Raw genomic sequence first — 27,838 nt, forward strand, 5'->3', positions numbered from 1 at the left:
GGAGGCGCAGCTGAGTGTCTATGACGATTGTGTATGTACAGTGTGTAATTGTATTAATGCGAGTGTGTGTGAACTTGTGTGTGTGTATATATAGTCTGTTCAAGTTTAATTTTCTATAGAAAATTCACACCTATTTGTAGCGTGGGCTGCAAGTTGCCTGTGGGTGATTTTATATATACAGTGTATATACAGTACATAGTTACCATAGTGAATATTTGGTGGTAATTTTTCCTTTTTGGCTCAGAAGTGGCGCTGTATTTCCCTTCTTTTATATATATATATATATATATATATATATATATATATATATAATATATATATATATATATTCTGCAACCCGGCGGCACTACGGTCAATAATCACACGTTAGACAAGCAGGCTTGGTTTACAAAGTTTCAGCGTCGTTTAATGACGCTTATACTGGTTGCCAAAAGTGTCATTACACGACATTGAAACATTGCAAACCAAGCCTGCTTGTCTAACGTGTGAGTACTGACCGGAGTGTCGCCAAGTTGCAGAAAATATGGGGACGTGTCCATGCAGGACATTCATCGTGGAGGGCACTCTGTAAAGCAATTATGTATGTGTACCCAAGGAGTGCCGGATTTTGTATTTATATATATATATATATCTGTCCATTCTGAGGACGGGGCTTGCTGCCCCGAAACGTTAATGGGATGAAGTAAACCTTTTTCTACAATTCTCCTGTCTCTGAGTGCCGTTTTCATTTTGAGTGTTATATATATATATATATATATATATATATATATATATTATAAGGGCACGGTCGTGCCCTTATATTAAGGCTGAATCGAACAAACAGAATTCTCCCATAGGGAACTTCTGAGATGGGGGCATGGTGTTTGAGGGGCTACACCTCAAAACTGATTGGACGTACTGAGCTGAAATTTGGCATGGACGCGTAGAATTGTCACCCGCTTCTGCATGCCAAATTTCAACTGTCAGTTTTTTTCTGCCACTCCCTCAGTGGCTTTTTGACACCGTTTTCCTATAGAATGAATGAGGAGATTTTTGGGAAGGCATAACTCAGGATAGAGGACGAATTAAGACTTGGGGTTTGTTTTACTAAATAGAGTATGCCCCAGTGTAGTGCCTTTTGGGGTTGTGGTTTTTGAGAAAGTTATAGTTTTTTTTTAATTAAGTAAAATATGCCCCATTATAAAGATAGGGCTTTTCAATTTGTTGCGGCTGCGCAGTGGCTGCCAGCAGGGGGTGTACGGAGAGAGGCTTCATATGAGTGTACAGGCATGGCCGACTTTGAAGCCAGTAGCCCAGACCCCTCGCTGCAGCCGCCAGCATGCTCAGTTACAGGTACACACAGCCACTTTCAGATTTGAGGAGTACCCAAGACACTCCCTTGGGGCCCGGCTAGTACCAGGGGCCTGGCCGCGGCATCCGCCGATGATAGAACAGCGCTGCACATTAAAAGTACATCTGTGCAGGCCAGGCCCCAGCAGGCTGTCGGCGCACATGATCGGACAGCTGCCGCTGGAAGCCTGCACCTGCTCGCCCACATTATGCTCCGTCAGTCACAGACAGAGCGGATTTTATGATGAGCGATAGAGGCGGTCGTCCTGCTGTCACACATAATTGATCACAGGCACTGCCTCACTTGGCCTCCAGGAGCCGACCGCCGCCTCTCCGTCTCCTTTGAGAGTTCTCTGGCAGAATCAGGGAGGCGCCGCCAGCAGGATTTTGGACGTGCGGCCCCCTCCCTCAGCAGCCGCTTCAGACTGACTTCTCCAAGTTGCCGCCAGGTCACGCACTGCCTGGACCTCCTCCACAGCACGGCTCTCTTCTCTACAGTGGGCCTGCTATGTTCCCTAACAGGAGACCCGGCCAGCACAGCTCGTCTCTCTAGCAGGCCTCTCACGGTCAGTGAGTCCCCTTTCATAAATTCTCCTCTGGGTCAGTGGCGCACGCAGGGGGGGTTTCCGAGTACCTGGAAACCCCCCCTGATGAGCCGAGTTATCTTTTTGAGACAGAGACACAGGAGACACAGCTGAAAAAAATAAAAAATAAAAAAAAAGACGCGATCGCGGGGTGCGGAGCTGCAGCAACTACAGAAAGCTAAAGGCCAGTACTCACGGCCCGATGCAGCTCTCTGCTTACAGTCATGAATGTCCCGGGGCCGGCAGCTCCCTCCGTCCTCACACATTCGCCCCTCTGCCTCCAGCCCACTGTGTACACTATATGTAAGTTTTACTGTATATGTAAGTTTTACTTTGTTTCTGTGTGTATTTGTATGATATGTACAGTATGTATTTGGGTTTGTTTGTGCTTGTGTATGTAAGTATGTATGTATGTGTGTATGTGTGTTTGATTATATGTTTGTGTATGTGTATATATGTGTGTTATATGTGTGTGTGTGTGTGTGTATATATGTGTGTGTGTGTGTGTGTGTGTGTATATATATATATATATCTATATCTATCCGAGCACCAGAAGTCCTAGGACATAGAGGCACAGACCGCACTTCAGCAGCACAATTTAGAGAACCAGTCCTCCACCAAGGTACCAGTAGCACAGCAATGGGTGAGTTCTGACTGCCCCTTCCCACCCCTCTGTGTGCCCGGCTCCCACCCCTCCCGCTGTATGTCCGGCCACCCCCTCCCTCCGGCTCCCCCCCCCCCCCGCCCCGTTCTGTGTGCCGGCTCCCCCGCTCCTGTCCTCGTTCTGGGTGCCCGGCTCACCCACTCCAACCCCCTATGCTGTGTTCTCGGCTCCCCGCTTCTTCCCCTGTGCTTTGTGACCGGCTCCACCCTCCGAGCTGTGTGCCTGGTGCACTCACTGATCCTCCCTGCAGCCGCCCGGATATGTTCATTGACAGCCCTCCCCCTTTGATTGCCTCCCCTCTCTGTCTGTGTACCTAGCGCCTGGGATCACTCTAAAGAAGGATGGCCATCGGTGTACACCTCCATGCCTGTTCCTGCTCCTTCTCATCAGGTGAGTGCTGCCCAGATTGTTACAAGTCGCCCCCTGTACAGTCCTCTGCACCCTATGTGTGTCAGCCCCACCGTACAGTCCCTCATGTTGCCCACCCCTGTACAGTCAGCACCCTGCGTGTCAACTCCTTCAGTACAGTCTCCTGCACACTGAGAGTCGCTTTCCCCCTGTACAGTCCCCTGCACCCTGCGTGTACAATCCCCTGCGCACTGCATGTCGCCCCCTTCAGTACAGTCCCCTGCGTGTGGCTTTACCCGGTACTGTCCCCTGCGCCCTTCAAGTCACACACACCCCCGTACAGTCCCCTGCATCCTGCATGTCGCCCTACCCCTGTACATTCCCATGTATGATGCCCACAGACCCGTACAGTCCCCTGCACCTTGTCTGTTGTCGCTCCCGCCCCCCCTTGTACAGTCCCCTGGCCCTGAATGTTGCCCCACTTACAGTACCCTATGCCCGCATATTGTCCTACTTACAGTACCCGATGCCCTTTATGTTGCCCTCACTACATCCCCTGCACCCTGCGTGTCGACCCCTTCAGTACAGTCCCCTGCACCCAGCGTGTCGCTTACACCCGTTACTGTCCCCTGCACCTGCGTGTAACCACCCCATACAGTCCCCTGCATCCTGCACCTTGCGAGTCACCCCTCCATAACAGTCCCCTGCACCCTGTATGTCGCCCCTAAACAGTCTTCTGCGCCCTGTGTGTTGCCCCCCTGTATAGTCCCATGCGCCCTGTGTGTTGCCCCCCTGTATAGTCCCATGCGCCCTGTGTGTTGCCCCCCTGTATAGTCCCATGCGCCCTGTGCATTTCCCCACTGTACAGTCCCCTGTGCCCTGAGTGTTGATCCCCCGTACAGTCCTGTGTCTGCGTGCCGCCCCACCCAGCCCCTGCGCCTTGCTTGTTGCCCCTTCAGTACAGTCTCCTGTGCCCTGAGTGTTGCTTTCCACTCATATATATTTATTTATTTATTTTTATATAGGGGTGTGAGGGGAACCATTGATCTGCAGTCATACAAGCAATGCATGCTGACAGGAGTCGTAGAAGAACGCTCACAGCAGAAGAGCCGGTGACAGGCAGGGGAAAGACAACCTGCCAGTATCTGTGGAAAACAGCGCTCCTCAGGAGAGAGAGCAGATCTAGAGAGCTCGGTATGTGTGTGTTGGGGGGGGGGGGAGCGGTATTTAACACACATGCAGCACATGACACTCATATACACGTGCAACACCTGACACACACAAAGGCAGCACCTGACTCTCATATACACACATGCATAACATCAGACACACTAATCTACACATGCAGCAACTGACACACACACACAAGGCATTTAACACGCACAGAACCTGACACACACATATACACTCGCACCACCTGACACACACACATACACTCGCACCACCTGACACACTCTTATATACACGCGCATCACCTAACACACACATATACATGTGCTGCACCTGACACACACACATAATGTAGACGTGCAACACCTGACACATGCACAACAGCTGGCACACTAATATAAACATGCAGCGTCTGACACACACATAGACAGGCAGCACCTGACACATACATAGACGTGGCATTTAATACACACACAGCACCTAACACACATACACTTGCAGCACCTCACACACACACACACACACACACACACACACACACACACATATACATGCACAGCACCTGCCACTCATATACACCCAAAGCATCTGCCACTCACTGCATATACACACAGCATCTGCCACTCACACATACACACAGCACCTGACACACATGTATATACACGCAGCACCTGACACACGTATATACACGCAGAGCACCTGAAACACACACACACAGCACCTACATATACACGCGCAGCACCTCACAGCCACACACATATATACACGCGCAATACCTTATACACACATATATACACGCACAACACCTGACACACACACGCACGGCAACTGATACAGGCACATTATCAGACACACTAATATACACATGCAGTACTTGGCACACACATAAATGCATGTAGCATTTAACACACATATACATGTGCGGCACCTGACAAACACGTGGCACCTCACACAACTGACACACACGTGTACGTACATGTGCGACACCTGATGCACACACAAGACACCTGACACACACACACACACACGTGCGACACCTGACATGCACGTGTACGTACACGTGCGACACCTGATGCACATGCACGACACCTGATGCGCACACACGTGTATATACACGCGCGACACCTGACGTGCATGTGCACATATGTGTACGTACATGCGCAACACCTGACGCGCACATATGTGTACGTACATGTGCGGCGCCTGACGTGTGTACGTACACGTGCGACGCCTGACACACACACACGTGTGTACGTACACGCCTGACACACACACGCGCGTCACCTGAAACGCGCACGCTTACGTACACATGCGACACATGACACACACATGCACGTACACACGTGACACCTGACACACGCGCGTGTACGTACACGCGCGACACCTGACAAATGCGCGTGTATATACACGTGTGACACCTGACACACACGCGCGACACCTGACACACAAGCGTGTACGTACGCGTGCGACACCTGACACACACACGTGTGTACGTACACACGTGACACCTGACACATGTGTATGTACATGCGCAACACCTGACACACACATGTGTACGTACACGCGTGACACCTGACACACAAGTGTGTACGTACGCGCGTGACACCTGACGCACGCGTGTACGTACGCGCGCGACACCTGACACACACACACGTGTACGTACGCGACACCTGACACAAGCGTGTACAAACGCAAGCGACACCTGACACACACACACGCATGTACGTACGCGCGCGACACCTGACACACACACGTGTACGTACGCGCGCGACACCTGACACACACGCGTGTACGTACGCGCGCAACACCTGACACACACGCGTGTACGTACGCGCGCGACACCTGACACACGCGCGCGACACCTGACACACGCGCGCGACACCTGACACGCGCGTGTACGTCCGTACGTACGTCCGTACGTACGTGCGCGACACCTGACACGCGATTGTACGTCCGTCCGCGCGACACCTGACACACACGCGCTTGTACGTACGCGACACCTGACACACACGCGCTTGTACACACGCGCGTGCGACACCTGACGCACACACACATGCGTACGTACACGCGCGACACCTGACGCACACGTGCGTGCGTACGTACGTACACGCGCGACACCTGACGCGCACACACATGCGTACGTACACGCGCGCGATGCGCACGTGCCCGCGCCCGCACACCTGACGCGCACGCGCGACACCTGACGCGCACGCGCGACACCTGACGCGCACGCACGACACCTGACACACACACACACATGACACCTGACACATGTATGTACACGCGTGACGCCTGACACACACGTGTACGTACACGCGTGACGCCTGACACACGCGTGACGCCTGACACACACGTGTACGTACACGCGTGACGCCTGACACACGCGTGTACGTACACGCGTGACGCCTGACACACGCGTGTACGTACACGCGTGACGCCTGACACACGCGTGTACGTACACGCGTGACGCCTGACACACGCGTGTACGTACACGCGTGACGCCTGACACACGCGTGTACGTACACGCGTGACGCCTGACACACGCGTGTACGTACACGCGAGACGCCTGACACACGCGTGTACGTACACGCGAGACGCCTGACACACACGTGTACGTACACGTGCGACGACTGACACACACACACACACACACACACGACACCTGACACGCACACACGACACCTGACACGCACGCACGACACCTGACACACACACGACACCTGACACACACACACGACACCTGACACACACACACATGTGTACGTACATGCGCGACACCTGACACGCACGCACGCACACGCGCGACACCTGACACACACACGCACGACACCTGACACACACACATGACACCTGACAAACACACACACACGTGTGTACGTACATGCGCGACACCTCACACACACACACACCCACATGTACGTACACGCGCGACACCTGACACACACACACACACACATGTATGTACACGCGCGACACCTGACACACACACGCATGTACGTAAACATGCGACACCTGACACACACACGCGTGACACCTGACACACACACGCACACGCGTGTACGTACATGCGCGACACCTGACACACACACACGCGCATGTACGTAAACGCGCGACACCTGACACGCACACGCGTGTACGTACATGCGCGACACCTGACACACACACACACACGCATGTACGTAAACGCGCGACACCTGACACACACACACATGCGCGACACCTGACACACACACACGCGCGACACCACACACGTGTGACACCTGACACACACATGTGTACGTACACGCGCGACACCTGACAGACACATGTGTACATACACGCGTGACACCTGACACACGTGTACGTACATGCGCAACACCTGACACACACACACGTGTACGTACACGCGTGACACCTGACACACACGTGTACGTACACGTGTGACACCTGACACACACACGCGTACGTACGCGCGTGTGACACCTGACACACACGCGTACGTACGCGCGTGTGACACCTGACACATACAAATACGTACGTGCGTGACACCTGACATACACATGTACGTACACTCGTGACGCCGGACACACACACACACACACACACACACGTGTGTACGTACATGTGTGACACCTGACAAACACACGCGTGTACGTACACGCGCGGCACCTGACACACACACGTGTGACACCTGACACACACACGTGTGACACCTGACACACACACGTGTGACACCTGACACACACACGTGTGACACCTGACACACACACGTGTGACACCTGACACACGTGTGTATGTACACGCTGGCCACCTGACACACACACACACACACACACACGTGTGTACATACACGCGTGACACCTAACACACACGTGTACGTACATGCGCAACACCTGACACGCACACGGTACGTGCACGCGCTACACCTGACACACACACACACACACGTGTGAACCTGACACACTCATGTGTGAATGTACACACGGGACACCTGACACAGACACGTGTACATACACGCGTGACACCTGACACACACGTGTATGTACATGTGCAACACCTGACACTCACACATGTGTACATACACGCGTGACACCTGACACTCACACATGTGTACATACACACGTGACACCTGACACACACACACACACGTGTACATACACGCGTGACACCTGACACACACACGTGTACGTACACGCGTGACACCTGACACACACATACGTGTACGTACACGCCTGACACACACATACGTGTACTTACATGTGTGACACCTGACACACACGTGTAAGTACACGTGTGACACCTGACACACACACGTGTACGTACGCGCGTGACACCTGACATACACATGAACGTACACGTGTGACACCTGACATACACATGAACGTACACGTGTGACACCTGACATACACATGAACGTACACTCGCGACACCAGACACACACACGTGTGTACGTACACACGTGACACCTGACACACACACATGTGTACTTACACGCGTGACACCTGACACACACGTGTACATACACGTGCGACGCCTGACACACACACGTGTGTACGTTCACGCATGACACCTGACACACGTGTACGTACACGCCTGACACTCACACGTGTACGTACACGCCTGACACTCACACGTGTACGTACACGCGTGACACCTGACACACACCCGCGACACCTGACACACACGTGTACGTACGACACCTGACAAGCACGTGTGTACATAAACGCGCAACACCTGACACACACACACCCACACACACGTGTATGCACACATGCGACACCTGACACACACGTGTACGTACACGCACAACAGCTGACACACATGTACGTACGCGTGCAACACCTGACACACACACGTGTACGTACACGCCTGACACCTAACTGATACACACACGTTTACATACACGCGCGACACCTCTCTTATATATATATATATATATATATATACACACACATGCGTACGTACACGCATGGCACTGTATGCTTATACGTACACACGCGGCACCCTACCCACCTATGTACGTACATGCGTTGCACCACACACATGTACATACACGCGTGGCACCTGACACACACGTGTACATACACGCATGGCACCTGACACACACGTGTACATACACGCATGGCACCTGACACACACACATAAACATGCAGCACCTGACAAACACACATAAACACGCAGCCCTGACACATACACACACATAAACACGCAGCACCTGACACACACACACACACAAACACGCAGCACCTGATACAAACACGCAGCACCTGACACACACACACACACACGCAGAACCTGACACACACACATACATTCAGCACCTGACACACACACATATATACACGCAGCACCTGAAACACACACATCCACATAGCATTTACGCAGCACCTGGCACACATGCACATATACACAGATGTAGCATTTAACAAACACACACACATGTACACGCGTGGCACGTGACACACACATACATGCGCATCGACACCACACACATACGTATGTACATGCGTAGCACCTGACACACACATATATATGCGCGCCACCTGACACACATATATACATGCGCCACCTGACACACACACATATAGGCGCGCCACCTGACACACACATATATACGCGTGGCACCTGACACACACATATATACGCGTGGCACCTGACACACACATATATATGTGCGCCACCTGACACACACACATATATGTGCAGCACCTGACACACACATATATACGCGCAGGACCTAAAACACACAGATGTATATACATGCAGCATCTGACAAACACACATAGATATATAACCACAGCACCTGACGCACACGGCACCTCACACGTACACGCAATGCATTTCACACATGCCTCTAGCCTCAGTCACAGGCTGCTGCCGCCTACCCCCCTACCTGCATCATTCGCAAAGGCAACAAAGTATTTTGACCAAAGTTAAAAGTATAACAATTCTGTTTGGTAAATAAAAATATTTAGCATTTTGTACAGAACAGTGATGTTATAAAAACATTTTCATTAAACATTTAAAAAATCAAATGTTTATTCTTAGTGTGAAATTTTTACATTTCTGAATTAAAAAAAATAAATTGAAAAAAAGCTATGAAATTCCATAGACAAAAAACCTTACGGTTTCACATGTCCCATTAAGGCTTACACATAATCTGGCATTTCAGAAACCTGTTTTAACTCTTCCATTCAAACTCCAAAAAGCGATGAAATTCCGATCATTAAGGCTGACGCCTTAATGGACGTGTTCCTTGCGCAATACAGATATGGTATGCCATCACAGCCTGTGGGTAAGTGCAGATTCAGCACTCTCACAGAGTGACATTGCTGTCACTCACACAATGGTGGAGCTGCTAATTCACAGATTTGTGTGCTCATTGGAATACACACATGCAGTCTATGCAACTGAAGGTCTGAGCGGAAGACCAAGCTGCTCGGATGAGGTAAGAGTGTTGTTGGTTGGAGGGAGGAGACAGAGCGGATGGGGGAACAGAAGTGCGTGAATAGAGGGAAGACTAAGCAGCATTGATGGGTGGTGACAAAGAAACACTGGATAATTCAGACCGCAGCAGCAGCAATCGCAGTCTGAATTAGTTTGTGGGGTGCGCATGCGCAATGGCCGCACTGTGCATGCGTACCCCGGGAGACCAGAGAGCATCTCACTGGCTGCGATCGCCCTGCCTGATTGACAAGCAGAGGCGGTTGCGGGGAAGGAGGGGGGCATGCCAACGGCATTAGAACGTCATTGGCGGGGCATGGTCAGCACAACTGAGGCGTTTCCGGACCATTGGGGGGGGGGCAGACTACGGTGGTTATCCCCCTGCTAAGAGCGCAGGAGCTGCGCTGCCAGGGAGCTACTTGTCAGGTACAAAAGCATCACCGCCGTGCAAAGCTTTTATACCTGTGGATGGGGTGGTAGGGCCTGACATGCGGAGTGGACTATCCCTGTGCGGGACCCCCCACATGTCAGAGTAAATGATCGTAGATGTGCTAAATTTAGCACATCTACGATCAACCCTGAATTACCCCCACAGATGAGGGGAGATAAGACAGTGTGCAACAGATGGGGAAAAGACAGTGGCACAGATGGTGGGGAGACAGAGCTGTGTGAATGGGTGGACAGTGCCGTGTGGATGAGGGGGAAAGTACAGATGGAAAGAAACGGTGCAGATGAGGAAGGCAGAGCAGCATGGATGAGGGGAATACAGTCTCAACATTGGAAGGGATAAGTATTTTTACCTTCCCTTGGGGTGTGGCAGCTAGGCCTAATCCTTGGGTGGGTTGGATAGGGCAACCTCAGCTACATGAATGGGGTAAGAGGGCTGTGGATTGGAGGTAGATTAAGCAAGTATGGGAAGGGAGACAGAATGGTGCGGATGGGGGCAACGATGCAGATGGGTAGAAAACTGGTTCAGATGGGAGAGAAGACAGTGTGCCATGTATTGGAGGAGAAAGAGTGACGTTGAAGAGGGAAACACTGAGCAGCACAGAGAGAAGGAAATGGTGGTACAGACAAGGCACAAGTGCGGAAAGACAGATGGTGCAGATAAATTAGTACAGACTAGCACAGATGGGAGATCACAGCAGTAGGGATTGGGGAAGACAGAGCAACATGGGGGTATATAGGGGAAGTAAGTGTAGATGCATAGACCGTAGATGGGGTATTATAGTTTTAGCAATTAACCAAGATGTTTGAGGGAGCAAAATGTGTATACTAAGTGAGATGGATGTATGGAGTTAGAAGGATGTTGTAACAAGGTGGGATGGTTGTGGTGACCGAATGGGATGGTTGTGGGCACTGTGTGGGATGGGAGCACCACAAAACTGCTCAGACCTTCAGTTGCATAGACTGCATGTGTGTATTCCAATGAGCACACAAATCTGTGAATTAGCAGCTCCACCATTGTGTGAGTGACAGCAATGTCACTCTGTGAGAGTGCTGAATCTGCACTTACCCACAGGCTGTGATGGCATACCATATCTGTATTGCGCAAGGAACACGTCCATTAAGGCGTCAGCCTTAATGATCGGAATTTCATCGCTTTTTGGAGTTTGAATGGAAGAGTTAAAACAGGTTTCTGAAATGCCAGATTATGTGTAAGCCTTAATGGGACATGTGAAACCGTAAGGTTTTTTGTCTATGGAATATATATATATATATACACTTGTTCTAATTAGAATAAAGAAAAACATATTACAATTATAATGAAGCCCAACACCATCACAAATGTTGAACAATACATTTTTTGTTAAACAATATAAAATCTACATGTACTGTAACATAATTAATGTAGGAAAAAGAGCAAGAAACAAAATAAAAAGATAAAAAAGTGTACGAAATGCAATAAAGAACATCTAAACCATGGAAGCAGGAGTTTGCTGCAAACATACATAAAGATAACTTACCTCCCACATCTCTCCAACACCAAATTTTCATCTCCTTCTCTCTTCTCTCTATCGCTCTCTCTGTCTGTCTCTCTCTCTCTCTCTGTCTGTCCTCTCCTGCATATACCCACAAACAGGCCGCATGGAGCCTGAATAAATAGTGTATGCAATTAAAGTACATCAAGCAATTGTGTATGCATCACTTGTACAATTTCCCGCAAAAAAACATATGCAGGTACAGGTTGAGTATCCCATATCCAAATATTCCGAAATACGGAATATTCCGAAATACGGACTTTTTGAGTGAGAGTGAGATAGTGAAACCTTTGTTTTCTGATGGCTCAATGTACACAAACTAGAGATGAGCGCCTGAAATTTTTCGGGTTTTGTGTTTTGGTTTTGGGTTCGGTTCCGCGGCCGTGTTTTGGGTTTGAACGCGTTTTGGCAAAACCTCACCGAATTTTTTTTGTCGGATTCGGGTGTGTTTTGGATTCGGGTGTTTTTTTCAAAAAACACTAAAAAACAGCTTAAATCATAGAATTTGGGGGTCATTTTGATCCCAAAGTATTATTAACCTCAAAAACCATAATTTCCACTAATTTTCAGTCTATTCTGAATACCTCACACCTCACAATATTATTTTTAGTCCTAAAATTTGCACCGAGGTCGCTGTGTGAGTAAGATAAGCGACCCTAGTGGCCGACACAAACACCGGGCCCATCTAGGAGTGGCACTGCAGTGTCACGCAGGATGTCCCTTCCAAAAAACCCTCCCCAAACAGCACATGACGCAAAGAAAAAAAGAGGCGCAATGAGGTAGCTGTGTGAGTAAGATTAGCGACCCTAGTGGCCGACACAAACACCGGGCCCATCTAGGAGTGGCACTGCAGTGTCACGCAGGATGGCCCTTCCAAAAAACCCTCCCCAAACAGCACATGACGCAAAGAAAAAAAGAGGCGCAATGAGGTAGCTGTGTGAGTAAGATTAGCGACCCTAGTGGCCGACACAAACACCGGGCCCATCTAGGAGTGGCACTGCAGTGTCACGCAGGATGTCCCTTCCAAAAAACCCTCCCCAAACAGCACATGACGCAAAGAAAAAAAGAGGCGCAATGAGGTAGCTGACTGTGTGAGTAAGATTAGCGACCCTAGTGGCCGACACAAACACCGGGCCCATCTAGGAGTGGCACTGCAGTGTCACGCAGGATGTCCCTTCCAAAAAACCCTCCCCAATCAGCACATGATGCAAAGAAAAAGAAAAGAAAAAAGAGGTGCAAGATGGAATTGTCCTTGGGCCCTCCCACCCACCCTTATGTTGTATAAACAAAACAGGACATGCACACTTTAACCAACCCATCATTTCAGTGACAGGGTCTGCCACACGACTGTGACTGATATGACGGGTTGGTTTGGACCCCCCCCAAAAAAGAAGCAATTAATCTCTCCTTGCACAAACTGGCTCTACAGAGGCAAGATGTCCACCTCATCTTCACCCTCCGATATATCACCGTGTACATCCCCCTCCTCACAGATTATCAATTCGTCCCCACTGGAATCCACCATCTCAGCTCCCTGTGTACTTTGTGGAGGCAATTGCTGCTGGTCAATGTCTCCGCGGAGGAATTGATTATAATTCATTTTAATGAACATCATCTTCTCCACATTTTCTGGATGTAACCTCGTACGCCGATTGCTGACAAGGTGAGCGGCGGCACTAAACACTCTTTCGGAGTACACACTTGTGGGAGGGCAACTTAGGTAGAATAAAGCCAGTTTGTGCAAGGGCCTCCAAATTGCCTCTTTTTCCTGCCAGTATAAGTACGGACTGTGTGACGTGCCTACTTGGATGCGGTCACTCATATAATCCTCCACCATTCTATCAATGTTGAGAGAATCATATGCAGTGACAGTAGACGACATGTCCGTAATCGTTGTCAGGTCCTTCAGTTCGGACCAGATGTCAGCATCAGCAGTCGCTCCAGACTGCCCTGCATCACCGCCAGCGGGTGGGCTCGGAATTCTGAGCCTTTTCCTCGCACCCCCAGTTGCGGGAGAATGTGAAGGAGGAGATGTTGACAGGTCGCGTTCCGCTTGACTTGACAATTTTGTCACCAGCAGGTCTTTCAACCCCAGCAGACCTGTGTCTGCCGGAAAGAGAGATCCAAGGTAGGCTTTAAATCTAGGATCGAGCACGGTGGCCAAAATGTAGTGCTCTGATTTCAACAGATTGACCACCCGTGAATCCTTGTTAAGCGAATTAAGGGCTGCATCCACAAGTCCCACATGCCTAGCGGAATCGCTCCCTTTTAGCTCCTTCTTCAATGCCTCCAGCTTCTTCTGCAAAAGCCTGATGAGGGGAATGACCTGACTCAGGCTGGCAGTGTCTGAACTGACTTCACGTGTGGCAAGTTCAAAGGGCATCAGAACCTTGCACAACGTTGAAATCATTCTCCACTGCACTTGAGACAGGTGCATTCCACCTACTATATCGTGCTCAATTGTATAGGCTTGAATGGCCTTTTGCTGCTCCTCCAACCTCTGAAGCATATAGAGGGTTGAATTCCACCTCGTTACCACTTCTTGCTTCAGATGATGGCAGGGCAGGTTCAGTAGTTTTTGGTGGTGCTCCAGTCTTCTGTACGTGGTGCCTGTACGCCGAAAGTGTCCCGCAATTTTTCTGGCCACCGACAGCATCTCTTGCACGCCCCTGTCGTTTTTTAAAAAATTCTGCACCACCAAATTCAAGGTATGTGCAAAACATGGGACGTGCTGGAATTTGCCCATATTTAATGCACACACAATATTGCTGGCGTTGTCCGATGCCACAAATCCACAGGAGAGTCCAATTGGGGTAAGCCATTCCGCGATGATCTTCCTCAGTTGCCGTAAGAGGTTTTCAGCTGTGTGCGTATTCTGGAAAGCGGTGATACAAAGCGTAGCCTGCCTAGGAAAGAGTTGGCGTTTGCGAGATGCTGCTACTGGTGCTGCCGCTGCTGTTCTTGCGGCGGGAGTCCATACATCTACCCAGTGGGCTGTCACAGTCATATAGTCCTGACCCTGCCCTGCTCCACTTGTCCACATGTCCGTGGTTAAGTGGACATTGGGTACAGCTGCATTTTTTAGGACACTGGTGACTCTTTTTCTGAGGTCTGTGTACATTTTCGGTATCGCCTGCCTAGAGAAATGGAACCTAGATGGTATTTGGTACCGGGGACACAGTACCTCCAACAAGTCTCTAGTTGGCTCTGCAGTAATGATGGATACCGGAACCACGTTTCTCACCACCCAGGATGCCAAGGCCTCAGTTATCCGCTTTGCAGTAGGATGACTGCTGTGATATTTCATCTTCCTCGCAAAGGACTGTTGAACAGTCAATTGCTTACTGGAAGTAGTACAAGTGGGCTTACGACTTCCCCTCTGGGATGACCATCGACTCCCAGCGGCAACAACAGCAGCGCCAGCAGCAGTAGGCGTTACACGCAAGGATGCATCGGAGGAATCCCAGGCAGGAGAGGACTCGTCAGAATTGCCAGTGACATGGCCTGCAGGACTATTGGCATTCCTGGGGAAGGAGGAAATTGACACTGAGGGAGTTGGTGGGGTGGTTTGCGTGAGCTTGGTTACAAGAGGAAGGGATTTACTGGTCAGTGGACTGCTTCCGCTGTCACCCAAAGTTTTTGAACTTGTCACTGACTTATTATGAATGCGCTGCAGGTGACGTATAAGGGAGGATGTTCCGAGGTGGTTAACGTCCTTACCCCTACTTATTACAGCTTGACAAAGGGAACACACGGCTTGACACCTGTTGTCCGCATTTCTGGTGAAATACCTCCACACCGAAGAGCTGATTTTTTTGGTATTTTCACCTGGCATGTCAACGGCCATATTCCTCCCACGGACAACAGGTGTCTCCCCGGGTGCCTGACTTAAACAAACCACCTCACCATCAGAATCCTCCTGGTCAATTTCCTCCCCAGCGCCAGCAACACCCATATCCTCCTCATCCTGGTGTACTTCAACACTGACATCTTCAATCTGACTATCAGGAACTGGACTGCGGGTGCTCCTTCCAGCACTTGCAGGGGGCGTGCAAATGGTGGAAGGCGCATGCTCTTCACGTCCAGTGTTGGGAAGGTCAGGCATCGCTACCGACACAATAGGACTCTCCTTGTGGATTTGGGATTTCGAAGAATGCACAGTTCTTTGCTGTGCTGCTTTTGCCAGCTTGAGTCTTTTCATTTTTCTAGCGAGAGGCTGAGTGCTTCCATCCTCATGTGAAGCTGAACCACTAGCCATGAACATAGGCCAGGGCCTCAGCCGTTCCTTGCCACTCCGTGTGGTAAATGGCATATTGGCAAGTTTACGCTTCTCCTCCGACAATTTTATTTTAGGCTTTGGAGTCCTTTTTTTACTGATATTTGGTGTTTTGGATTTGACATGCTCTGTACTATGACATTGGGCATCGGCCTTGGCAGACGACGTTGCTGGCATTTCATCGTCTCGGCCATGACTAGTGGCAGCAGCTTCAGCACGAGGTGGAAGTGGATCTTGATCTTTCCCTAATTTTGGAACCTCAACATTTTTGTTCTCCATATTTTAATAGGCACAACTAAAAGGCACCTCAGGTAAACAATGGAGATGGATGGATTGGATACTAGTATACAATTATGGACGGGCTGCCGAGTGCCGACACAGAGGTAGCCACAGCCGTGAACTACCGCACTGTACTGTGTCTGCTGCTAATATATAGACTGGTTGATAAAGAGATAGTATACTCGTAACTAGTATGTATGTATAAAGAAAGAAAAAAAAACCACGGTTAGGTGGTATATACAATTATGGACGGGCTGCCGAGTGCCGACACAGAGGTAGCCACAGCCGTGAACTACCGCACTGTACTGTGTCTGCTGCTAATATATAGACTGGTTGATAAAGAGATAGTATACTCGTAACTAGTATGTATGTATAAAGAAAGAAAAAAAAACCACGGTTAGGTGGTATATACAATTATGGACGGGCTGCCGAGTGCCGACACAGAGGTAGCCACAGCCGTGAACTACCGCACTGTACTGTGTCTGCTGCTAATATAGACTGGTTGATAAAGAGATAGTATACTCGTAACTAGTATGTATGTATAAAGAAAGAAAAAAAAACCACGGTTAGGTGGTATATACAATTATGGACGGGCTGCCGAGTGCCGACACAGAGGTAGCCACAGCCGTGAACTACCGCACTGTACTGTGTCTGCTGCTAATATATAGACTGGTTGATAAAGAGATAGTATACTCGTAACTAGTATGTATGTATAAAGAAAGAAAAAAAAACCACGGTTAGGTGGTATATACAATTATGGACGGGCTGCCGAGTGCCGACACAGAGGTAGCCACAGCCGTGAACTACCGCACTGTACTGTGTCTGCTGCTAATATATAGACTGGTTGATAAAGAGATAGTATACTCGTAACTAGTATGTATGTATAAAGAAAGAAAAAAAAACCACGGTTAGGTGGTATATACAATTATGGACAGGCTGCCGAGTGCCGACACAGAGGTAGCCACAGCCGTGAACTACCGCACTGTACTGTGTCTGCTGCTAATATATAGACTGGTTGATAAAGAGATAGTATACTCGTAACTAGTATGTATGTATAAAGAAAGAAAAAAAAACCACGGTTAGGTGGTATATACAATTATGGACGGGCTGCCGAGTGCCGACACAGAGGTAGCCACAGCCGTGAACTACCGCACTGTACTGTGTCTGCTGCTAATATAGACTGGTTGATAAAGAGAAGATGTCTATGTAACTATGTATGTATACATTGTAGCCAATGGTGGGAACTTTGCGGTCAGCGGTTGACCGAAAGTAACCTCACCGCTGACCGCAAAGTTCCCACCATTGGCTACAATGGAGCGCATAGGCGCTACATTGTATCTGTGCCGTGTGCTGCCTGACAGACACTACAGGAGCACACAGCCAATCAGGAGAGTGCCACAACGTGGCGCTCCCTGATTGGCTGAAGGAACCCTCTTTGACACGAGTCAGGGGGGGTCCTGGCAGTCGGGGAAAGGGGTCCCATGTGTAAACATGGGGCCCCTTTCAGTGCTTGGTCGGGTTTCCGTTTTATTATTTTGCCAAGTACGTGGATTATACAAAGAACAGAAGGTACCCTGGATTATGTGAGTATAATTTTTTACACAGGTACCCCTAGGATTCTACATGGAGAAGAGGACCGAGCCTCGTGGGAACATAGGTAAGTATGTGTGTATGTTGGTGTGCATGTATGTAATAAAGTTGTACTTTCATGGTGTGTGTGTCCTGTTTTTATTGGGGTATTTTTTAGTAGTTGTACTACAGGTACCAGTGGGCCCAGTTTTCCACCGCATGCTGGTACTTCTGGTTCTCCAAGTACCAGCTTGCGGGGGAGGCTTGCTGGGACTTGTAGTACTGCTACTAAAAACAATATTCACATTTTGTAAACAAGGCTATCAGCCCCCCATCCGCCGCCCTTGGATGGGGGACACAGCCTCGGGCTTCACCCCTGGCCCTTGGGTGGCTGGAGGGGGGGACTCCTTGATTGAAGGGGTCCCCACTCCTCCAGGGTACCCCGGCCAGGGGTAACTAGTTGGGGTTTTAATGGCACGGCCGCAGGGACCGATATCAAAGTGTCCCCCGGCTGTGGCATTATCTCCCCAGCTAGTGGAGCCCGGTGCTGGTTTCAAAAATACGGGGGACCCCTACGCTTTTAGTTCCCCGTATTTTTGGAACCAGGACCAGGCGCAGAGCCCGGTGCTGGTTGATGAAATATGGGGGAACCCCTGTCATTTTTTCCCCAATATTTTTTCAACCAGGACCGGCTCAAAGAGCCCGAGGCTGGTTATGCTTAGGAGGGGGGACCCCACGCAATTTTTTTTTCAGATTTTACACTAAACAGACCCTTTCCCATAGATAACCATGCACAGATCTCACTGATCCGTGCATGGTTATCCAAACTCGACTGGAAAATGCAGGTCTATTTTTTTGCTGCTTTTTTTAACGAATCGGAAAAAACAGACCTGCACTTGAGCACTCAGAGACTAACACCCAAATATGAATGAATAGTGAATTCCCGTATTCTATGAAATAACAGCCGCGTTTGACCAATGGTCTATTCATTCGTATTTCGGAACGTTGTCATTCAAACCATTACGAATAGACCAGACACTGCCGAGATTGGTGCTTAGTGAATTCCCGGATTGGGACTTAGAAAAAAACCCACAAATCGGCCAAACTCGGATTTATAGTAAATACTGGCCCAAGTGAGGTTGCCTATAGCAACCAAAACCATGACATGTGTCCCTAAACTATGCTTCACATTAACTTACTATGCATTTCTTTTCCTTTACCCAAATCCAAAAAACATATGTAGTTGGGCAGACTTCAAGTCCCGCCTTAAGCAAAAAAGGGCTGCGAACTGGAATGCTTTGAGGGCAACAGGGGGAGGACCAGCCCCTGAGACTGTGGAGTATACAGATCTAGAGGAGCGAACGATGGTCTGTGTGACCTATGAGGAGGTGGCAGGTGTGTCACAAATGGACACAGACACACCTAAGATGTTATGGACACATGACTTGCCAGGTAACTTCCCTAACATATATTGTCAAGTGTTTTCGTTCATATTTTGTTAATTGATACTAAGTTTATATCCGCATATTACGAATTTGACCATAACATAGCACAGGAGGGGCATCTTGCGGAGGCTGAGGTGGGGGGAGATAGCGAAACCTCCAGTGTGGGGCAGGATATACCACCAGGCCAGCCACACACTGGCCCCCCCACCCAACCCACTCTCCCGGGTATTGTGGGCAAAATCGCCAGACATGGAGTTATTAACACCGAATTCCATGATGTGATGACCCGGGAGGTACATGAGATGTCCTTTCGGCTCAATGATTTGACCACATGTGTTCGGCAAGGTATGGTTGAACGCACCTCCTCGGCCCAACAATTAAACACCACAGTTGGACAAGGACTACAGGCACCATCGCTGACCTTCTTGCCCACAGTGTCAGGGAGCCTCCAACACCTAGACCATCCCCTACCCCTGCCCAGGAACAAAATCCCACTGGGCAGGGCCCTCGAAAGTCAGTTCGCAGACCAACCAGTGACCATCCACTACAGAAAAATAAGTAATTTCTCTTCAGATGCGGACACATTTCCCAGCACCCATGTTTCTTCTGTTCAAAAAGGATTTTCTATGGCTTGTGGGACCAGAATGCCAAACTCCCTCATGCTGAATGGGGTTTGCTGGGTTCTGTTTTTGGTATTAGCCTGTGATGCATTATCCTGTGAACTTGTCCCACCTTCCTCTTCATATTGTGGTCTGGATAGTTGTGTTTGGGTATTGTGGCCAGAATCTTCCTCAATTTGACCTGCATGATCCTCAGGCAGGGCCATGACACCAGTCTCTTTTTGTGTTTGATGCCCAGTAGATGGGGTGGCCATGACTACTGGGTTCTGTCTCCCTAATTTCTGCACTGGCAGGTGTTTGTTGCTTTGCCATGTTTTTTTTTTATAGTCAGTAAATTATATAAAATTAAAAAGTATTTTTAACAAATACACTTCGGCCCTCATTCCGAGTTATTCGCTCGCTAGCTGCTTTTAGCAGCATTGCAAACGCTAGGCCGCCGCCCTCTGGGAGTGTATCTTAGCTTAGCAGAATAGCGAATTAAAGATTAGCAGAACTGCTACTAAATAATTCCTTGCAGTTTCTGAGTAGCTCCAGACCTACTCCTAGATTGCGATCACCTCAGTCCGTTTAGTTCCTGGTTTGACGTCACAAACACGCCCTGCATTCGGCCAGCCACTCCCCCGTTTCTCCAGCCACTCCTGCGTTTTTACCTGGCACGCCTGCGTTTTTTTAGCACACTCCCTGAAAACGCTGAGTTGCCGCCCAGAAACATCCACTTCCTGTCAATCACACTACGATCACTCGAGCGACTGAAAAACGTCGCTCGAGCTTGTGTAAATCTCCAAAGTTTTGTGTTAAATTACTGAACGCATGCGCGCTGCGTACCATGTGCATTTTCCACCTAATCGCTCCGTTGCGAAAAACGGCAACGAGAGAACAATTCGGAATGACCACCAATGGGTGTTTATTATTGTGGGTGTGTGAAAGTTGTTATTTATTGGCATAATATTTAGCAAATATTTATTATGCATGTGTAAAAACCAGAAAATCATAACATGTTGGTTATCTATAAATGCTGTTCCTACAACAAACATGTCTGTGGCTCCTTACACAATATAATGGCATGAAGTTGTTTGGTTACTATGGGCAACATGCCATATTAAATGTAACTTAGAAGTGTCAGAAATCATCCATAGCAATGTATTAGGTAAAGCAGCAGGTAATGAAGAGCGCGTGCGAATAGCGCAAGCGAGCGTAAAATTCTAGGCTGTTAGGATTGCATGGGCTTTACACAATGTTTAGGTTACTTAACAGTTAATAGGCTTGGGGGGTTGGTCTTAATTAGAATAGTGGGAGTGTAGGGAGTAGCTAGCAGACATTTTGTGTGAGACAGGATATGCTTTCTGTCTCTTTCTCTCAGGATTTTTCAGCAGAAGGACCTATGCTCCTGTGAGTGTGAGTAGCTCTTTGACTTAATTTCTTATCTCCAAAATCCTTTTTCTCCACTCTGCTTTATTTTTTTCACTAATTCCTATCTATTCTTTAGCCTCTTTATTCTCCCTTCTTTCTTTTATTCCCTCACTATCACCTTTTTTCATTCTTCTCCTAATGGCCGCTCGCCCACGCAGACGGGCGCATCCCCCTGCTCGCTACCTAGTCCCAGGGTCTGGTGCGGCGTCAGCGGTATCTTCCGCGCTGGGCCACCGCCAGTCCCTCAGCCCTGCCCTGCTGCCTGCTGCCGCGGGTGCTTCCCCTGGCGGCCTGGGAGCTACTTCCGCCGGAGGTCCCGCGACGCGCTCGCGTGGGCTCCAGCGGATCGCGGCTACACACGGCGCTTCTCCCGCCCCATCCCCCTCAGCCGTGCAGGGCGCGCGGGACGGTCCGGTGGCGGGGGCGCGTGGGCGGACACAGGGGGACACTACCCCTGGGGGTGCTGCGACAGCCTCCAGGCGCAGAGGCACACGCAGCACCACCCGGACACTGGCCGCTGGTGGGGAGCAAGGCGAGTCCACTGGGGGGAATATTTTGTCAGCCTCCAGGGGCTCGTCTCCCCCCAATACTGTTCAACCCATTCCCGCTGATAGGCCCCTACGGGATCGCGGGGTGCATCCGGCAGCGGCACGTGCGCTCTTCTCGCCACGCAGCCCCCGGGCACGGCGTGCCGAGAGGCGCGGTGCTGCTGCGCCCAGCCTGGGGGAGACCGCATTGATTTATGCTCGCCCTGCATTAGGTGCCCCCCGTCCGGTCGGCAGCCCCCTCGCGGTTGTTGGCCGGTCCCGGGTGGGCGCTGGGCGCAGGACGAGACGCACAGCTTCAGGTACTGCGCATCCGGCTGGTGCTGCGGGGCCTTTGGCCGCCGGCGCACCTGCGACCAGCAGCGTGGTCCTCCCTATTGCTCCTGCGACAGTGGCCGCTCCTGCGGACGGGAACACGGCGGCAGTTTCTGCACTGCTGGTCTCGGTTATAGGAATTCTTACTCCCCTGTTTACGGCTCGGTCATCTTCAAGTGGCTCGGCGGGCCAGTTCGGTGACTTGCGGTCTGCACTCACCCCACTGGTCGCTCAGCTGACGTCGTTATGCGCCGCTCCCCCTTCTGCGGCAGGTCAGCAGCCGCTTGTTTCCACTGGGTCCGCTGCACAGGCGCCTGCACTTAACCACTTGCCAGGCTCTTCGCTGGCACTTTCTGTTCCCTCTACTGTTGCAGATCCGGTGGACATGCCGGAGAGTGATTCCAGCGACAGCGACCAGTCTTCTGCATCGACTGCCACGAGACGGGCCTCCCAGGCATCCCCATCCGGTGAGGCTAATGGTAATGGTGTTTTGGGTCAGCAGGGTGCCGGGGCCGAGACTGCCAGGGGCAAAGATCAGGCGAAGGTTGTCAAGGGTAAACGGCATAGGCACGGGCGTTCCCACAAGCGCAGTAAGCGATCGCGCCGCCGAAGGCATGGTAGCAGTAGCAGCAGTCCGGAAGAGGGCAGCCCCAGCGACGTCGTGCGTTGCCCATACACCAAGGTTATGCGGGGTCTCCGCCCACGGATACGGGATCGTATAGATAGCGGATCTTACGTGGATGTCTTCGCATTAACATCCAAGTCCCGCAAGGCTTTGGTGGCGGCCAAGAAAAAGAGTGGGATAGGTGAGGACGCATATAGGTCCTATGTTATCTGGCTCAAGGGGTTCTACACATTCGCAGCCTGTTACCTGGAGACTCTCCCGGAAGAGGCCATGAACATCGTGCGCTACCTGCACATGATTCATGGTCTATTCCTCTCTAACAGGCCTCTCGCCTGGCTTCGGTACGACACGGAGTTCAGGCGTAAACAGCACGGTCTTCATTTCCTGGCTTTCGGTGTCAAAGATGTGAAAGTATGGCTTGAGGTTACGGAGGGCTCCCTCGAGCTTCCGGAAGCCTCTGCGGCCCAGCCCGTTAGCACGTCCGCTAGGGGCTCCTTTCGGGCCACCGCGGGACGAGGGTCCAAAGGTCGTTGTTTTGCCTTTAACAACGGCAATTGCGGATCTGGGTCCAAATGTCACTTCCGGCACAGCTGCCTGCGCTGCGGAGCTTCCCACCCGGCTAAGGAATGTCCCAAGCCTGCCGGTGCGGGTCCGGGTGGCAGATCCCCCGGCGTTACTAGTGCTCAGTAAAGCCCCCTCCCCTGTTCGGCTGGACGCCATGCGCAAATGGCTTACTTGGTACCCACTTCGCCCTCAGGCCCAATTTTTGCTGGAAGGTTTTACCGAGGGATTTCGCCTCCCCATTAGCGGCGAGGTCCCTTACTCAGCTCCTCGGAACTTGCGCTCGGCCAGAGAGCTTCCCCTCGTTCTGCAGGGTAAAGTGGCCAAGGAAGTGCAGCTGGGACGCATGGCCGGCCCCTTCGCTGCACCCCCTTTGCCAAATTTGGTTTTATCCCCAGTTGGAGTGGTCCCTAAGAAAACTCCTGGCAAATTTAGGCTAATCCAGCACCTGTCTTACCCCCATGGCGCGTCTGTTAACGATGCGATCCCCGAGGCGCTATCCTCGGTTACGTATCAATCGTTTGATGATGCTTTGAAATTAGTCCGAGCGGCGGGCCCCCATGCGTTATTGGGTAAAGTTGATGTGGAATCTGCATTTCGTCTTTTGCCATTGCACCCTGATTCGTTTCGTTTCATGGGCTTTAGGCTGGACGACGGTTTTTACATCGACAAATGCCTACCCATGGGTTGCTCAGTCTCCTGTGCTTTTTTCGAGGCTTTTAGTTCATTTCTCCATTGGTGCGTTTGCGCTGGGACGGGGGAACCGGGAGTCGCACATTATCTGGACGATTTCCTGTGCATCGGGCCTTGCGGCTCGGACAGGTGTGCTCGGCTGCTCTTCTCCTTAAAGCACTTTTTTCCGAGTTCGGGGTACCAATCGCTCCGGATAAATGTGAGGGTCCTTGCACCCGCCTCTCGTATCTAGGCATCGAACTGGATACTGAGGCGGGATGCTGCCGATTGCCCTTAGACAAAGTTGCCAAGTTGCGTGTGTGTATTGAGAGGGCATTGGCAGGTGGCAAGGTTACCTTGCGCCAGTGCCAATCCCTTCTCGGTCTTTTCAATTTTGCATGCACGGTCATTAGAGATGAGCGCCTGAAATTTTTCGGGTTTTGTGTTTTGGTTTTGGGTTCGGTTCCGCGGCCGTGTTTTGGGTTCGACCGCGTTTTGGCAAAACCTCACCGAATTTTTTTTGTCGGATTCGGGTGTGTTTTGGATTCGGGTGTTTTTTTCAAAAAACACTAAAAAACAGCTTAAATCATAGAATTTGGGGGTCATTTTGATCCCAAAGTATTATTAACCTCAAAAACCATAATTTCCACTCATTTTCAGTCTATTCTGAATACCTCACACCTCACAATATTATTTTTAGTCCTAAAATTTGCACCGAGGTCGCTGTGTGAGTAAGATAAGCGACCCTAGTGGCCGACACAAACACCGGGCCCATCTAGGAGTGGCACTGCAGTGTCACGCAGGATGTCCCTTCCAAAAAACCCTCCCCAAACAGCACATGACGCAAAGAAAAAAAGAGGCGCAATGAGGTAGCTGTGTGAGTAAGATTAGCGACCCTAGTGGCCGACACAAACACCGGGCCCATCTAGGAGTGGCACTGCAGTGTCACGCAGGATGGCCCTTCCAAAAAACCCTCCCCAAACAGCACATGACGCAAAGAAAAAAAGAGGCGCAATGAGGTAGCTGTGTGAGTAAGATTAGCGACCCTAGTGGCCGACACAAACACCGGGCCCATCTAGGAGTGGCACTGCAGTGTCACGCAGGATGGCCCTTCCAAAAAACCCTCCCCAAACAGCACATGACGCAAAGAAAAAAAGAGGCGCAATGAGGTAGCTGTGTGAGTAAGATTAGCGACCCTAGTGGCCGACACAAACACCGGGCCCATCTAGGAGTGGCACTGCAGTGTCACGCAGGATGTCCCTTCCAAAAAACCCTCCCCAAACAGCACATGACGCAAAGAAAAAAAGAGGCGCAATGAGGTAGCTGTGTGAGTAAGATTAGCGACCCTAGTGGCCGACACAAACACCGGGCCCATCTAGGAGTGGCACTGCAGTGTCACGCAGGATGTCCCTTCCAAAAAACCCTCCCCAAACAGCACATGACGCAAAGAAAAAAAGAGGCGCAATGAGGTAGCTGTGTGAGTAAGATTAGCGACCCTAGTGGCCGACACAAACACCGGGCCCATCTAGGAGTGGCACTGCAGTGTCACGCAGGATGTCCCTTCCAAAAAACCCTCCCCAAACAGCACATGACGCAAAGAAAAAAAGAGGCGCAATGAGGTAGCTGACTGTGTGAGTAAGATTAGCGACCCTAGTGGCCGACACAAACACCGGGCCCATCTAGGAGTGGCACTGCAGTGTCACGCAGGATGTCCCTTCCAAAAAAACCCTCCCCAATCAGCACATGATGCAAAGAAAAAGAAAAGAAAAAAGAGGTGCAAGATGGAATTGTCCTTGGGCCCTCCCACCCACCCTTATGTTGTATAAACAAAACAGGACATGCACACTTTAACCAACCCATCATTTCAGTGACAGGGTCTGCCACACGACTGTGACTGATATGACGGGTTGGTTTGGACCCCCCCCAAAAAAGAAGCAATTAATCTCTCCTTGCACAAACTGGCTCTACAGAGGCAAGATGTCCACCTCATCTTCACCCTCCGATATATCACCGTGTACATCCCCCTCCTCACAGATTATCAATTCGTCCCCACTGGAATCCACCATCTCAGCTCCCTGTGTACTTTGTGGAGGCAATTGCTGCTGGTCAATGTCTCCGCGGAGGAATTGATTATAATTCATTTTAATGAACATCATCTTCTCCACATTTTCTGGATGTAACCTCGTACGCCGATTGCTGACAAGGTGAGCGGCGGCACTAAACACTCTTTCGGAGTACACACTTGTGGGAAGGCAACTTAGGTAGAATAAAGCCAGTTTGTGCAAGGGCCTCCAAATTGCCTCTTTTTCCTGCCAGTATAAGTACGGACTGTGTGACGTGCCTACTTGGATGCGGTCACTCATATAATCCTCAACCATTCTATCAATGTTGAGAGAATCATATGCAGTGACAGTAAACGACATGTCCGTAATCGTTGTCAGGTCCTTCAGTCCGGACCAGATGTCAGCATCAGCAGTCGCTCCAGACTGCCCTGCATCACCGCCAGCGGGTGGGCTCGGAATTCTGAGCCTTTTCCTCGCACCCCCAGTTGCGGGAGAATGTGAAGGAGGAGATGTTGACAGGTCGCGTTCCGCTTGACTTGACAATTTTGTCACCAGCAGGTCTTTCAACCCCAGCAGACCTGTGTCTGCCGGAAAGAGAGATCCAAGGTAGGCTTTAAATCTAGGATCGAGCACGGTGGCCAAAATGTAGTGCTCTGATTTCAACAGATTGACCACCCGTGAATCCTTGTTAAGCGAATTAAGGGCTGCATCCACAAGTCCCACATGCCTAGCGGAATCGCTCCCTTCTAGCTCCTTCTTCAATGCCTCCAGCTTCTTCTGCAAAAGCCTGATGAGGGGAATGACCTGACTCAGGCTGGCAGTGTCTGAACTGACTTCACGTGTGGCAAGTTCAAAGGGCATCAGAACCTTGCACAACGTTGAAATCATTCTCCACTGCACTTGAGACAGGTGCATTCCATCTCCTATATCGTGCTCAATTGTATAGGCTTGAATGGCC

The 27,838-nt window shown here is 50.4% G+C and overlaps 1 long non-coding RNA gene across 3 annotated transcripts in view; it reads left to right on the plus strand.

The window, feature by feature from the left end:
• The first annotated feature begins 1,262 nt into the window (after positions 1 to 1,262).
• Positions 1,263 to 27,838, plus strand: part of LOC134945026 (uncharacterized) — a 488,035-nt gene continuing 461,459 nt past the window's right edge. For 2 of the 3 annotated variants that reach the window (XR_010182029.1, XR_010182027.1), the window contains exons 1-5: positions 1,263 to 2,216; positions 2,467 to 2,556; positions 2,895 to 2,967; positions 3,951 to 4,119; positions 19,868 to 20,076. This is a non-coding gene — a long non-coding RNA (uncharacterized LOC134945026). Of the gene's footprint in view, positions 2,217 to 2,460; positions 2,557 to 2,894; positions 2,968 to 3,950; positions 4,120 to 19,867; positions 20,077 to 27,838 lie in introns of all 3 variants that reach the window. The other variant, XR_010182028.1, reaches the window with a different exon arrangement.

This window comes from Pseudophryne corroboree, chromosome 7 (genome assembly GCF_028390025.1).
Source record: "Pseudophryne corroboree isolate aPseCor3 chromosome 7, aPseCor3.hap2, whole genome shotgun sequence".
Lineage (NCBI taxonomy): Eukaryota > Metazoa > Chordata > Amphibia > Anura > Myobatrachidae > Pseudophryne > Pseudophryne corroboree.